The 14,636-nt window shown below is 35.4% G+C and overlaps 1 long non-coding RNA gene across 3 annotated transcripts in view; it reads left to right on the top strand.

The window, feature by feature from the left end:
- Positions 1-14,636, top strand: part of LOC134472678 (uncharacterized) — an 82,083-nt gene that overhangs the window by 42,003 nt on the left and 25,444 nt on the right. For 2 of the 3 annotated variants that reach the window (XR_010042594.1, XR_010042596.1), the window contains exon 1: positions 12,088-13,579. The exons of the other annotated variant lie outside the window; for it this stretch is intronic. This is a non-coding gene — a long non-coding RNA (uncharacterized LOC134472678). Of the gene's footprint in view, positions 1-12,087; positions 13,580-14,636 lie in introns of those variants that run through there. 3 annotated transcript variants of the gene reach the window in all.

The raw sequence follows: 14,636 nt of genomic DNA, 5'->3' as shown, positions 1-14,636 counted from the left end.
GTCTGCAAACAGAATAGCTACTCCTGTGCTTTTTTTGGGTTCCTGTTACATGAAGTATTGTTTTCCATCCTTTGACTTTCAGTCTGAATTTCCTTTTGGCTTAGATGTGTTTCTTGTAGACAGCATATGGTTGAATGTTGTTTCTTGATCCATTTTGGAAGTCTGTTTCTTTTAATTGGTGAATTGAGGCCATTTACATTAATGGTTATAATTGGTATACACTGGTTTGTTTTTGATCTGTTAGCTTTCTCTTGTTGCTTCTTTATCTTTCTGTTCTGTTTAATTGTCTGCTTTGCTTAGTGTTTTTTTTTTTAACTAAGTGTATTTAAACTGTCTTTCAGTATTCTTTGCAGGGTTGTCTTGGTGATCATGAAATTCTTCAGCTGTTCTTTGTCATGGAAGTATCTAATTTCTCCATCTATTTGAAGGGCAGTTTTTCAGTCTGGCTTGGAAGTCATTTTTCCTCTAGGATCTGAAATACTTCACTCCACGCTTTTCTTGACTTCATTGTTTGTGTTGAAATGTCTGCTGTAATTCTGATAGTTTTTCCTTTATAGATGATCTGTCTCTTTTCTCTAACAGCTTTTAGTATTCTGTTTTTATGTTGGATTTCTGGGGTGTTGATTATTATATGTCTAGGTGCAGTTTTATTTTGGTTTATGGTTATTTGGTGTTCTGTGTGCTTCACTGATCCATATGTCAGTTTCCATTCTAATGTTTGGGAAATTTTCAGCTCTTACTTCTGTAAATAGCCTCTTGATATCATCTGAGTTGTGCCTTTACTTTTCATTTATACCTATCAATCTTATGTTGTTTTTCTTTCCATCATCTTGCAGCTGTTGAATTGTTATTTCCTGATTCTTTGTTATTTTTAAAAGATCTTTCCTTTTTGCTAGCTGCAATTCTATCTTTGAAGTCTGAAATTCTATCTTCACTTTTGCTGAGGCAATTTTATCAACTTTTGATGTAATTTTTGATTGCCTGAATATCTCTTTGAATCTGCTTCATGCATTCTGTTTCTTATATTGTTCATTCACAGTTTTCTTCTTTTTGCCCTTTTCCTCTGATTTTTAAATTATGACTTCTTTAGGTGTACATAGCATTTCTTTCATTACATTTATCATTTCTTCTTTTACCTGGAGATTATTTCTGATTTGAGTTCTTTTTTAGCTTCCTAGAGTTGTTTTTTTATTCCAGTTGATATCATTTCAGGCATTTCAGGGGTATGGCTTGTATTTTCTTTTATGTACATGGCTCCTAGGCTTGCTTGGGATGGGCTGGAAGTTTGAGATTGCATTTTCATCTTTTGTTTTGTCATTTTCCTATATTTTTGGGTTTCAGGTGATGTTTCAAAGCTTTCTGCAGGCATGGTAAAAATCACTTCACTTGTCCACAGCTCTCCAGGCCAGATTGAAGGTTATAGGGCATGGCCCAGTCAGGCCTACAGACACTTACCGTGCATCCTCCAGTGGTCTAGGTTGATGGGCAGGGTCCTAACCACTGGGAGGTCTAAAACACTCCCTGAGTTCAAGCATATTGGAACTCACCTTGGGAGAACTCAGCTCCTGGGGCTTAATGGAGATGGCCAGGCATGTCCCAGTCAGGCCTGCAGGACCTCTCATGCCTCCAACAGTGTTTTAGGAAGCTGGACAGGGTCCTAACTGCTGGGAGCAATGGTCCAAAGCTCTCCCCTGGGAGCTCAAGCATGTTGGAATTCACCTCGAAAGTTCTCCACTTCTGGAGGCTCAATGGCAGCGGATAGGCATGGCCTTGTCATGCCCAGGGGATCTCTTGTGCCTCCTATGTTTTTTCAGAAAGCTGGGCAGGGTCTTAACCTCTGGTGTAAAGCTCTCTATTAATTTTGAAAGATAGTTTTGTAGGGTACACCGATCTGGGTTGGAAGTTGTTTTCTTTTAGGACTTGAAATATTTCACTCCAGACTCTTCTTGCCTTGATGGTATGTGTTGAGAAGTCTATCGTGTTTCTGATGGGTTTTCCTTTACAGTTGATCAGTTTCTATTCTCAACAGCCTTAATATTCTGTTGTTATGCTGAAATTCTGGGATCTTGATTATTATGTGTCTAAATGTAGATTTATTTTGGTTATGGCTAGCTGGAGTTCTATATGTATGTCATGTCCTTTTCCCCTGCTTGGGAAGTTTTCTATTAATTTTGTAAATACACTTTTACTGTCATTTGTGTTGACCCTCACCTTTCCACTGACACTTACTGCTCTTAAATTATTTTTCTTTGTGTCATCTTTTACCTGTTGAATTTTTATGTCCTTATTATTTTAAGAGATCTTTTCTTTCACAATTGCAAGCTGCACACCTGTCTTCAAGATCTGAAAGTCTATCTTCAGTTTCTTTCAAGTGGGTTTATCAGCTTTCAATGGGGTTTTTAATTTCTGGATATCTCTTTGAAATTGCTTCATGTATTCTAAATCTTTCTTATATTGTTCATTCTTGGTTTCCCTCACTTTCTTATGTCCCTCTATTTTTTTATTTATGCCTTCTTTAGAGGTGTTTAGCAATTCTTTTATTATGTTTTTCATTTCTTTTTTTACCTGAGATAGTATTTCTGTTCTAATTTCTTTTAAATAGTTTTTATTTTATTTTATTTTATTTTTTGCACTGGTGATTGAATTCATAACTGTGTGCTTGCAAGGCAGGTGCTTATGTATAAATCCCCAGCCCCTCTAATTTCTTTTAAAACCTCATGAAATTGTCTCTTTACTTCAGTTGCCATCACTTCACAAACTTCACAGGTGTGTGACTCTCAGTCTCTTCCTTGTTTGTGTCTCCTTGTATTGCTCTGCTTGTATTGGAGCCCAGAGGCTGCTTTTGCTTCTTCATCTTGACAATTTCCTGGGTTCTTCCAAACAAGAATGTAATGGGATCCCAGGCACTTCTTGGATTGGCTAAAATTTCTCCAAAGCATGACTGTTGGTTCTCTTGGCTATGAGTATCCAATGGTGGCCACTGGATATACTGGTGCAGGACTGGCTGCTGTTTTTTACAGCCAGATGGGAGCTACTTGGGGCAGGAAGCATCTCCAGTGGGGTCTGGAGTGTATGAGTGGGCAGGGCCACCTGCTGCCTCTCAACCAAGGTCATTTTCTTCTTCTTCTTCTTCTTCTTCTTCTTCTTCTTCTTCTTCTTCTTCTTCTTCTTCTTCTTCTTTTCTTCTTCTTCTTCTTCTTCTTCTTCTTCTTCTTCTTCTTCTTCTTCCTCTTCTTTTGTGGTTCTTGGGATAGAATCCAGGGCTTTGTGCATTCTCTACTACTTAGCTATATCCTTACCCATTTCTATTTTTTTATTTGGAGACAGGGTTTTTTCTAAATTTCTCTGGACTGACCTTGAGCTTGCAATTTCCCTGCCTCAATATGTCAAGTAGCAAGGATTATAAGCATGTACCATCACATCTAGTTTTTTAGATAAATCAATACAGACTTAGCTATATATTAATAATCACAGAAATTTATGATTTGTTAAAATTTTATTATGGTATCTTTGAGTTTCAAAACAAATCATATCTGGAAGTTAAATAATGATAGATGACACACTTTGAGAACTGCATCTGACAACACATTACTGCAGTTGTATGAACCCAGGAAATCTTTCATATGTCAAAACTCAGCTCAATTAGAATTTTCTTCTGGTCATTTGAATAACACCTCTGATGAAGACTTTTACATTATGGGTTGATGTCCACCACCTCATGGTCACTGCCCTTCTCACTTCATCATTCCCAGGGATCCTCAGCTGCACTTCATCATACACCATCGCCATTTAGCCCATTCTGGTCACTCCATCTCGCACTTCATCACTTCTTGCATCTTTGTGAATTCTCAGCTCTGATACAGAATCTGACTTTCTTGTCTACTATTCATTATTTTAAGATCCAAAATAAATAAATCAAATGTTACTGTTACATAGAATAATTCTTTTTAATTGAAAAAAATGAAGTCTTCAGTTGTTTATCAAGAAGGAATAATTTATAGTGGTAACATGTAGTCAAGAATTTGTAACATACTATTATATAGTTTCCAGACTTTAATCCTTTCTATATGTGTCTATAAACCCTAGCAGGTGATTTATTACTAGGCATGTTAGTTATATTAAGCTGATAGGAATAAAGATATGACTTGCCAAATGCCTGTTGAGATGTCAGTGTTATGAGCTGGTTCATGAAGGTCTCAGAGATGATAACTTCAGCAGGTTATTACTGTCAGTACATTTCAGAGGACTAAATGTTATTTTTTTGGTTACTTTTTTATCCTGAATATTCAAGTTATTTCTACTATTCTGATTGATCAACCCAAGGTGAATGCTTATTAATGAGTATGAATCATCTGAAAGTAAATGTCTGTATTAAATTACAAGCCAAATTGCTATACAGCTTACTATCACTCTAAATATATTTTTCTGAGTAAATTATTCCTTTAAGTTTGCTAATGCAAAGTTGCCAACAGTATATTTAATATATGAATGGGTTGTAACAAATGCAGTATTTTTATTCACAGTAACTACTGTGTCCATTTAGAGCCTCATGTGTTGCGATATGTGATTTTTTATTTTTCAGTGATATAATGACCTCAAATGGCACAAGTAGATTTCCCGGCACTTCACTACACTAGAAGGTTGTGTATCTAAACATCACCATTCTCTCACATTTTTCCAATTGTTTTTTTTTTTTTTTTTTTTTTTTTTTTTGCCTGACATTGACTTTCAATGTGTTTTGACTGAGTAAGGGACCTGAAATTTCAGTATACAAAGAATCAATTTATACTTCCTTTATTTTAATGATTCTATAATTTGCATTCATAGACATATAGTACCTATCATTGATGTGATTAAATCATTACTGAGTTAATGTTTTGAAATAATATTCCGAGTTAATGTTGAACTAATACAATTAGAAAGGGGAAAAATACACCAATATGAGATCACTATTTAGAACAGTATTTATTATTTAGAACACTATTTCAGTTTAATGACTGCCTAGAGTTGCAACTGATCTATATTTTGAAGCACTTTTACATTTGTTGGTTGTTTTTAACTTAAGATGAAAATACAAATAGATATCAAGTCTTGACTGACTTTAGAGACTATCCTTTTTAGTTTAACTTTGGAAATCCAAGAAAATTAACATTAAATTTTGCACAATAAGGGAGTATAGTACTGTATTAAGCGGCATCTAAATAAATATTTTTAGATTATTTGTTGTGGACCACAATTAGGACTCTATAGACTTTTCAAATTGAGAAAGTGGTGTGGCAATGACCCTTATAAATAAGTGGCTGGAGAGGGAAGAGGTAAATGTGCCCTCAGACAGAAAACTTGTGATTGGGTGCAAATGGCAAAGGTAGAATGATTGGATGACTTTTAGAAAACCCACATCTGATTATCAAAAGTATCACACATTTCCGTGATGATTAATAATGCCAGTTTTCTTTTTAAAAAATTATTTATTGCAAGCCAAATAGTTTAGATTTTATTAAGAAGGCTATGGGAAGTCACTGACTTTCAACAACATGTCAGGACATGGCAGGCTTTGTCTTTTAGAGAAACTTCTGACACTGATATGGGGAACACAATGAAAGTAGGTAAAAGTGGAGGAAGGAAGTTATTACAAAAGTTAAGGTGGGAGAAATAAAGTTCTATGGCAAGGAATGGAAGAATGGAAGTGGGAAATGGAAAATGAAAAAAGAGTGGTTTAGGATATATTGTGTGTGTGTGTTTCTGTTATAACAAATTGAATGACATTCAAAGTACTAATTTGAGGAACCAGTAAGAAAATTATAACAATTGAACGCAATTTTACAAGTAGCCAGTACAGACAGAGACGAGATTATTTAAGACTTGTATTGGAAAATTGTATAGACCCATTATAATAATTAAATCAATACAAAAAAATTAGTAAGAGTTAAATGTTACCTCAAACTTTAGAATTCAGAAATATTTATTATTAATTTGTGTTACACTTAATTCCAGATATTTTACTGTAGAAAATTATATAGCTAGAAAAATAAATTTCAAGATGAATTTAGAAGAATAATTCTGCACAATGAAGTACATTAGTTCTTAAAGGCTTTCTTTAAAATTAAGGCAAAAAATTCAAGAATATCAAGAGTAAATCTGGGTTTATAACTACCTTTTACATCTCTAAATAGTACCCTTCAGATTTAAACTTAGTGATTTTACATGCTTAGTTTGAGGTATTTATGGAACTTGCATGTATCATTGTCCTGGAGTCAGAAACATTTGTTATCTTGAATTTAGAGTGAAATCAGCATGAGAGACACTAATTCAGCAGAAGTTATGATATCACAGAAAGTTAAAACTCCACAGAGATAACATGGAGTTAGTATGCAGAATTGTTGAAGCATAATAATAGAGCTTTTTATAAAATGCAGGTATTTAAGGAGGGCCAGGTAGAGACCTCATTCCCTGAAAGTATTTATTGGGTAGAAAAAGACCAAAGGTATGGTGCTATAAAAACCAGCAGGGAAAATAATTTGAAAAAATTGCATATACCTGTCAAACATAGCATAATCAGGAAAGATAAAAGTGGATAATCACCAGTTGATTGTAACAGTTTGGGAACAGTCTGAACAGCGATTTGGTCTTAGCATGTACACTTTTTTCACTGTGGTGGAGACAGAAACAAGTTTTGGAGTGTAAAGAAGTAACTGGGAGGCCAAGTCTACTCTTAAGAATCTGGATGTGAAGTCAGGAGAAGCTGAGAAGATTGCTCAGGAGAGTCACAGATGGAGAGGGGACTTGCTTTTTCACATGGGAGATGCTTAAATGTATTAAACGAGGGCAAAATCTGACAGAAGAAGAGGCTGAAAATGGAGAAAGCAGAGCAGATTGGAAAATAGAAACCTTGAGTAGGTGAGAGATGTGGGTTGCCAGACATCTCACTCATTGTGACCGAAGGTGTACAAGTGTGGCTCTGCACTGAAATAAGAAAATAGGGTTTTAAGGAATGTCCTTCTCCTTGGCATGGTGATATGAGCCTGTAATCCTAGTTTTCTGGAGACAGGTAGACTATATATTCAAGTCCAGCTTGGGCCGTTTAGCAATTTAGTGAGCCTATCTCAGAATAAAAGCCCTGAGTTCAGTCCTGAGAACAAAAAACCAAAAAACCAAAACCAAAACCAAAACCAAAACAAAAATCCAAATCAGAACCAAATCCAAAGTCAGAGAAACATCAGCAACAAAACAAAAGCAACCTCCCCAAATCACCAAAACCAAAATGAAAAACAAGAAAAAAAGTCTCCTAAATGACGTGTTTTCTATGCTAAGAGTTACATAATACTCTGTGATTAAGAAAGATGGGTTTGAAGCATGAATTTAGGATTATTACTGTAAATAGAAGTGGTAAAACTTTTATGTCAAAGGGAAGGAGTAGGCTGGGGATACACAAAAGGATCGCTAACTGGCTCCAAAGGCTTGATCAAAACTGAAAACTGCATTTCTTTTTGGTGTGAGATTTCTTGGCTCTGTGACTTTCTTCACAGAATTTAGATGTAAAAGTGGAGCAGAGGTAGACTTAGATAAATCCAATGGTTTCATTCCCTGTGCAGTGAAAGAGGGAATGAGAAGCTAAAGGGCAAATAACCATTGATTAGAGGTTATTTGAAGGGATAGATTATGAGATTTAAGCCAGCGAGGAGAGAAAAGGGAGGAAAAAAATTCAGATTTCTTTAACTTTGACTATAGGCAATAACAGAAGTAAGAACATGTAGAATCTGTAGGAAAATTTCACTGAGGAGATACATGTGATGTTTTATATTTAAGAGATGGGGTACTTTCTGTTGAAATGAGAAATTTAGAACAGTCAAAAGCATTTTGTATACCTTTTTTTTCATGAAGTGGAACACAATACATCACTAGAAAATTCATTGCTTTCTCTGTAGGGAATTATGTGTACACCAGGTGTGCTAGGCAGACACCAAGGAGTATATATTTGTGTAGTGGCAATGTTTTCTTTTGGGGCAACTGACTTTACAGAGAACAGTAATCTTAAAATTAAAGATCTTGGGTTCCACATGGGGTGATGGAAATGGATTTGCAGTTGCCAATACAAAAGCTTTAAATTTGCTGCCGTGGCGTGGACTTGTACACCTAGATACTCAGAGGCTGAGGCACCAAGTTGGGAAGTTTGAGGTCAGCCTGAACAATTTACTAAGATTCTGTGTCAAAAACTAAAAGAAAGGAAAAGAATGTATAAGAAAAGAAAAGAAAGGAAAAGGTTGATGATGTACTTCAGAGACGGAGATCCCTGGGTTCAATCCTCAGTACAGCAAACAAACTTCAGTTCTGCTTCAAAACTAAAGAGATTACAGAAAATGAATTTTTAGTAACTTGCTTGTCATTCCGCTGCTCTAAAGCTTAACACATTATACGAAGACATTGTAGTGTCTTTTACTGAGAATTGTTCTGAAAACAGTAGCCTTGTTGATTCAAAGGCTATTTCTACCTAACAAAAGTGGAAGTTTGAATCCCTAATTTATTTTTTATTATTATTTTCTTTAATCTTAGCACTTTGTATTAGTAAAAAAGTCATTGGATAATTAAACAGCTGAAGTGTGGTTTGGGTACATCAGCAAGTCTGAGGGGAATGTTTGACTTATCTGAGATGGGAAAACCCATCAAGTCATTTTAATTACATGAACTTTTCTGATTGGAAGCTGGAGTGATGGGTCTTTTCAGGTGCACAAATAAATACCAAAACTTGTTAGACTCTTTGCCTGGAACCTGTACCATAGACTGCAAGCTTTCTTCTTCTGTTTTCAACAGTGCCCTTCTCATGGGTACCTTTATTTTTAGTGCCTATTGAGACCTCCATTCTCTGTCTCGTCTTTGTCTCTTCTTCCCTCTCTCTCCATTCACCCATCTATCATCTAAAGAAGTTTAAAGTGTCTAGTCCCTATATATCATTCATAAGCAGTCATCAAATTCTATTTAGTATATTGAGGAACCATGCATATAATACTGAACAGATGAAATCATGAACATAAGTGCAAGGGCTCCTATATTCAATGGCTTTAACAAACAGACACACACTAGGAAGTTTAAATACATATTTTGAGCATAAATTTCAAAAAACTTAGTGAGGTCAGAGGCCCAATGTATTGCTATTCTGCAGTAATTATAATATTTTTTATTCTGGCTTGGTGATGGGATGATATTATGTGTGACAAGCCTAGGGAAAATTGTTTCTTTGAAATCTGGGTCACATATTGCTGTTAGTTTGTTAAAAAAGTTTCTTCAAATGAAGCTTGAAATAAATGTATATATAGGACAAAGAAGGAATATTCTTATGGAAAAGAAATATAAACCCAGAACACTTTAATTAGCTGTTTTCATTATTGATTTAAGAATCAACATTAACATGGCAGAGTATATTTTTATAAAACATCATAAAGTAAAGTAATTATGTATCAAGTAATCTTTTAGTTTCTAACGCAATTGAATCTTTCCTTTTTCTGAGTTAAAGACTGCTCAAGAAAGATTAAAATAAGTGTGCAATTTTAACCAGATGTTTCTCTAATCCTTTTGAAAGACTAGTCAGAAACAATTTTTTCATGCTTCAAGAACAATTTCAAATTATTTCTGTAAAGAAGACTCTGTGTGTAGAGGATTACATTCATTCCTGATTTCTTGTCTTGTTGACAAGACTTTTCCAACTTCCTCTCAGCTTGAAAGGAACATGAAAGGGGGTTGGAAAGCATAAAATCTGTCACTTTCCACATTAAGTTAGACAATGTTTTTTTTAGATGTGTTTTGCACACATTTTCTTATGTGTCAGGAAAGTTGAGCTCGTTTCAGGGCTCTGGTTTCTTCTGAGTGATTCTGAGTGCATATTTTAGGTGCATTTCCCCTCTGTCTGTTCCTGGATTTTTCCCCGAATCAAGAGCAAGCTTTACACTGACTTTAGATGTTGCTTACCAGCAGTCCTAACACTCCACCTCATCTTCAACTCTTTCTTTTACCTTTACCTAACATGGTATCTCATGAACCAGTATTTTTCTTGTCCTCTCTTATAAGGCGCGGCCAAGCCAACTTCAGAAATCTTATTTTTCCAATGAGTTTTTTTTGCTACTTTTCTTTCGACTGTAATTCAGTTTTTTCCAAACAGATAATAGGCTGCTGGGCCACAAATCAAGTATAGTGTCTGGCTGTAGAGTTTCTCAAGTAAAAGCTGCTGAGGATTATCATCTCCGAGCGCCTTAGGATGACAGACAAATTAGAGAAAGATGAAGAAGACTGGTTTTTCAGTGTATTAGAGGAGACAGGTAAGGAGGTCAGGGTGGTTTAATTCTCATCCCAGCCCTATGATTAGGGATACGCTTGTTTTCCTTATACCACAGTTGAGGAAAGTGAGGTGTAGAGAGGTTAACTGACTTTCCTTGGATAATATAGTTAGGAAAAAACAGCAAAGATTTAAAACTTTTTTAATTTTTGTTTTTGTGATCAAACCCAGGTCTTGTTCTCTACCACTCACCTATGTATGTCTCCAACCCTTGGAACAGGGGTTTGAACTCAGGTGTGTGTCATTTATAGACTTGTTTGAACTCTTCAGTATCATATCTTGCTAACCCAAGCAGCTATTCGGAAACTAAGTCACAAAAAGAACTTCGTACGAGAACAATTCAAATCTCAAATGTTCCATGAATGTGGAGTTCCTCTCGACATCCAATGGGTTGATGTCTGTTCGGGTTGACTTGGGGGGTGGTGGAAGATCTTGAAGATGGAACGTTTTGACAGCTCCAACAGAGATGGGCCTCACGTGAAAAACAAAGAAGCTCCCTAGGGGGCAATCAGATAAAAGTTAATATTGAGTGCAGACATTTGTTATACCTTTGTTGTTCCTCAATAAATCTCGGAGTTTGAGTCACTTCAGGACTTCATTTTCGTGGAGTTCCTGACTCTCCATAAAGATTTTCTTTGCCTTCTGTGTTTTCATTCTCTTTATCAGGGTTTGCTAGCCAAAACCTTGCATATGAATATTTGGTAGGTAGTTACATTTTGCACATTGGCATACAAAGACTGTATTGTGTCCTTAGTGAAAAGTATTACCTCTTGGATGGGTTAAACTCTGGGAAAAATTTATATGAACAAGACTTGTATGAGACTGATTTATAAAATGGAATTTTAAGAGGGCTATGTCTAGAGAATTACAATTATTAGTCATTTGTAGAAGGTATTCTCTTCAGCTACATAAGCATTCTACAGATGCATTAATAAATTAGAAGGTTCTATACTCAGAACCAAGAAAATCTTGATGGAATTTCCTTATGACAAAATTATTTTTATGCATTGAATTGTGTATCTCCAAAATTCATAGGTTGAAGTCTTAGCCTCCAGTATTTCAGAATGTGACAGTACTTGGAAATATGACCTTTATAATTCAGGTAACATGACCTGAATTATCTGAGCGGTGTCTTTAAGAGAAGAGTAGACACAGCCATGTGAGGACTCAAGGAGGTTTGCCATTTATAAGCCAAGGAGAGAGGCTGCCGAACAAATAACCCTGCTGACACTTTCATCGTGTACTTCCTAGCCTTCAAAACTATGAGCCAATGAAGTTCTGCTATTTAAGCCACTCAGACTGTGGTGTGGTCTTGAGTAAGAGTGTTGCCACAGTCTTTGTCATGGCATCCTTAGCAAACAGAAATGATGATGATGACTCTGCAGAAGGACTAGCTGCTTTTCAGTTAACAACGCTGATCACTGAGAGGTAAGTTTACCCCTCAGAGCAGTACTAGATACATACTGAATTATTTTTTAAATCTTTCCCTAGACTCCGCACTAAATCTCCTCTTGACACTCCTTTACTATTTTACTTTTTAATTACCTCGATTAGATTTGGTGAACATTGTAGACTAGTGGTGGTGAACCTATGGCATGCAGGCCACAGTGAGCTGTTTGTATCACCGAGATATAAAAGTTTCACCTTCGCTGTTTTATACCAGCAGTAAAAATTCCAAATATAATGCAAATGATTAAAGTTCCCAGTATTAAAATATATTTAGTATTACATTAAAAAATAAAAAGAGCCACATGAAGTTACTCTTGATAATATATAAACATAGGCTAACATGTTATATAATATATATTCAACACAAATTTCAATATAAAATTATTTGTGAAGAATATTGTTATTTTCATAACGTCCTCAAAACTCAGTATTTACTTTGAGAGCAATCTTATTGTTTGCTGTCCCATTTCAAATGCTTAGTAGTCAATGCATCAGGTGGCTACTGCTCGGGATGGTATAATTCTAACCCTAATGTTTAGGATTTAAGGGACACGTTCATCTATCAGCAAAGTAATTGCAAACCTTTACTGAAGGTGAGTAGTTCTGTGGAAACCGAGGTCACCTGTTAAATGAGGTCGCCTGCTAAATGTTGGCAATTTATGTTTCACAGTGTGATGTGTGGTCATCAAGAGCAAGAACTTTATCTGAGTTGGAGTCATTCTAGGTTCACATTCCTGATGGACACAGAGTGAAAGGAAGTCATTACTTGGGTTTCATTTACATAGTATTTCCCTTTATGACTTCCTAAAAACATTCTGTTTTCTTCCATAGATGTTTATAAAAGTGTCTTTTATCTGTAAAACAGTAAGAAGAAAACTATTTAAGATAGGTTATTATTCTTTTTAAAATTTGATTTTTCTTAAAAAATAAGTTAAAGGGAAAAGTGTTTCTGATGATTGGGTTCTTACTGTGCACTTGATATATGTGATCTTATTCTATCCTTTAATAATCTTTTGAGCTTTGTACAAATGAGAAAGCTGAAGTTTAGAGGTTTTAAGTGAATTTTATAAAATCAACCATATTCTTCAGAATTAGTAAAATATTCCCTCCATACTAGTGTAATTTTAAAGGATTTGTGATATGGTTAAATCTTATTCTAGTGCATGGTTAATATCTGAGAAATTTCAAATGCACATGAACAATATGACAGCCATATAAATTTTGCAGACACTTAAGCCTTTTTTTCAGAAGCATGGGTTTTTGAGGAGATGAACTCAAGTTCAAGCTCTAGCTCTTCCACTTGCTAGCTTTTTTGACCTTGGAAAATTATGTAAACTCCAGAAGACTGTTCCCTCATTTAGAAAATAAGCATATAATAGTGCCTATCTGTTAGAGTTGTATAAGGTCTAAGTGAGCTAATTCAGGAAAAGCACATGGTGTGAGGCAGATACTAAGGACTCACCAAATGTCAACAGCTTGTTGTTTTGTTTTGTTTTTTAGTCATTGGCAGTGACTGGCCTGGTATAAACTGTTTAATCTTGCAGGAATTTTCTTGAATACTCAGTAGGGCAGAATGCATTTTTTTTGTATGTTAAGTAAGATTAAGCAGTATGATTAAGCCTGAGGTATTTTTCCATAATGAATGGCACAGACTGTATTTGAGAACAACAGTTTTCAGAAACAGGTCTGACTTCTCAACAGCTTGGGGAGAGAACAAGCACCATTATAACCTCTACCTAGGCGCTAAAAGCTTAAGCCTGCAAAGACAGCAACCCTGCTTTCTTTCTGAAAGATACCTGAAGTCTGGTAAGTGCTGCTGAAGGACTTGAGCTATTAGACTCATTTTAAAAAGGGTTATGTTTTTCATAGGCCTTACTAAGATTGCTTTTCTTTCTTTCTTTTCTATGGTTGAAGTCTATGGTAAGACAGTGCAACCAAAACAATAAACATAAAAATAAAACAGTGTTTGGAATAAAAAGTAGAATGAGAAGGGGAAAGGCTTCTGTTGAGGGTTCAAGTGCTCCCACTCATCAGTTAGTCTTAACCTTTTTGATAATTATATTATGTGTAAGAGCAAAGAAGAAAAAGGGGATAAAGGTCTTAAGAGTTATATTGATAAACTATGTGTGGTGCTCAAAAATGGCATGAAATATCTTGTTTAAGCTGTAAAAATATATTAGCATGTCATGTTATCTTCATAAATTCTTCTCACACATAGGGTAGGTGGAGTCCCCGAATCCCAAGGCGCATTACTAATTCAACTGGCCACTGCAATCCGTCAATTGTTTTGTCATATATTTGCAGGCTTGCAGTTGGAACTGAGGTATTATGATTCTGGAGGGTTTGATAATAGGTGAATTATTAGCTGTTGGGGACAGATTTGTTTCTGAGCCTTTCTGTGGCAGTTTCTTATATAGGAAGGCAATCATTCTCATGGAATTTGCTCCCTCAGACTTAAAGAGATTTCAAATATACCTTGTAATATTTTTTTCTCAGTAAAATTTCATTAGTGGTTAATTATGACTGGTAGGGCTTTCTGGAAGTTGACCAAGTGTATTGAGAGTTCAACCACGTCAAGGTTAAATAGTCTCATGATGGGACAGCCTTCTCTCCTCTTGACTGGTGATTCTTTGTTTCTATGTTTACAAAGATTGTACACAGTTTCTTTTTAGAAAACAAAAAGACATATATAACTCACTTTTTTCTTAGGCTAGAAAAACTGTTCCTTTTGGTTTTTGACTATTTGCCTAGAATTGTCTGATTTTTGGGTTAGAAGTAACTTATTCCTAAGAGTATTTACACAGCATCTAACTTTTGAAAGTGTGTAAGAAGTTAAATATTTTTCATGGATGCAGTGTATAAG

The sequence above is a fragment of the Cavia porcellus genome, unplaced genomic scaffold (genome assembly GCF_034190915.1).
Source record: "Cavia porcellus strain 051 isolate PalLab524CR breed Dunkin Hartley unplaced genomic scaffold, mCavPor4.1 scaffold_24, whole genome shotgun sequence".
Classification (NCBI taxonomy): domain Eukaryota; kingdom Metazoa; phylum Chordata; class Mammalia; order Rodentia; family Caviidae; genus Cavia; species Cavia porcellus.
The sequence above is the reverse complement of the archived record's forward strand: the minus strand, read 5'-3'. Positions and strand labels throughout refer to the sequence as shown.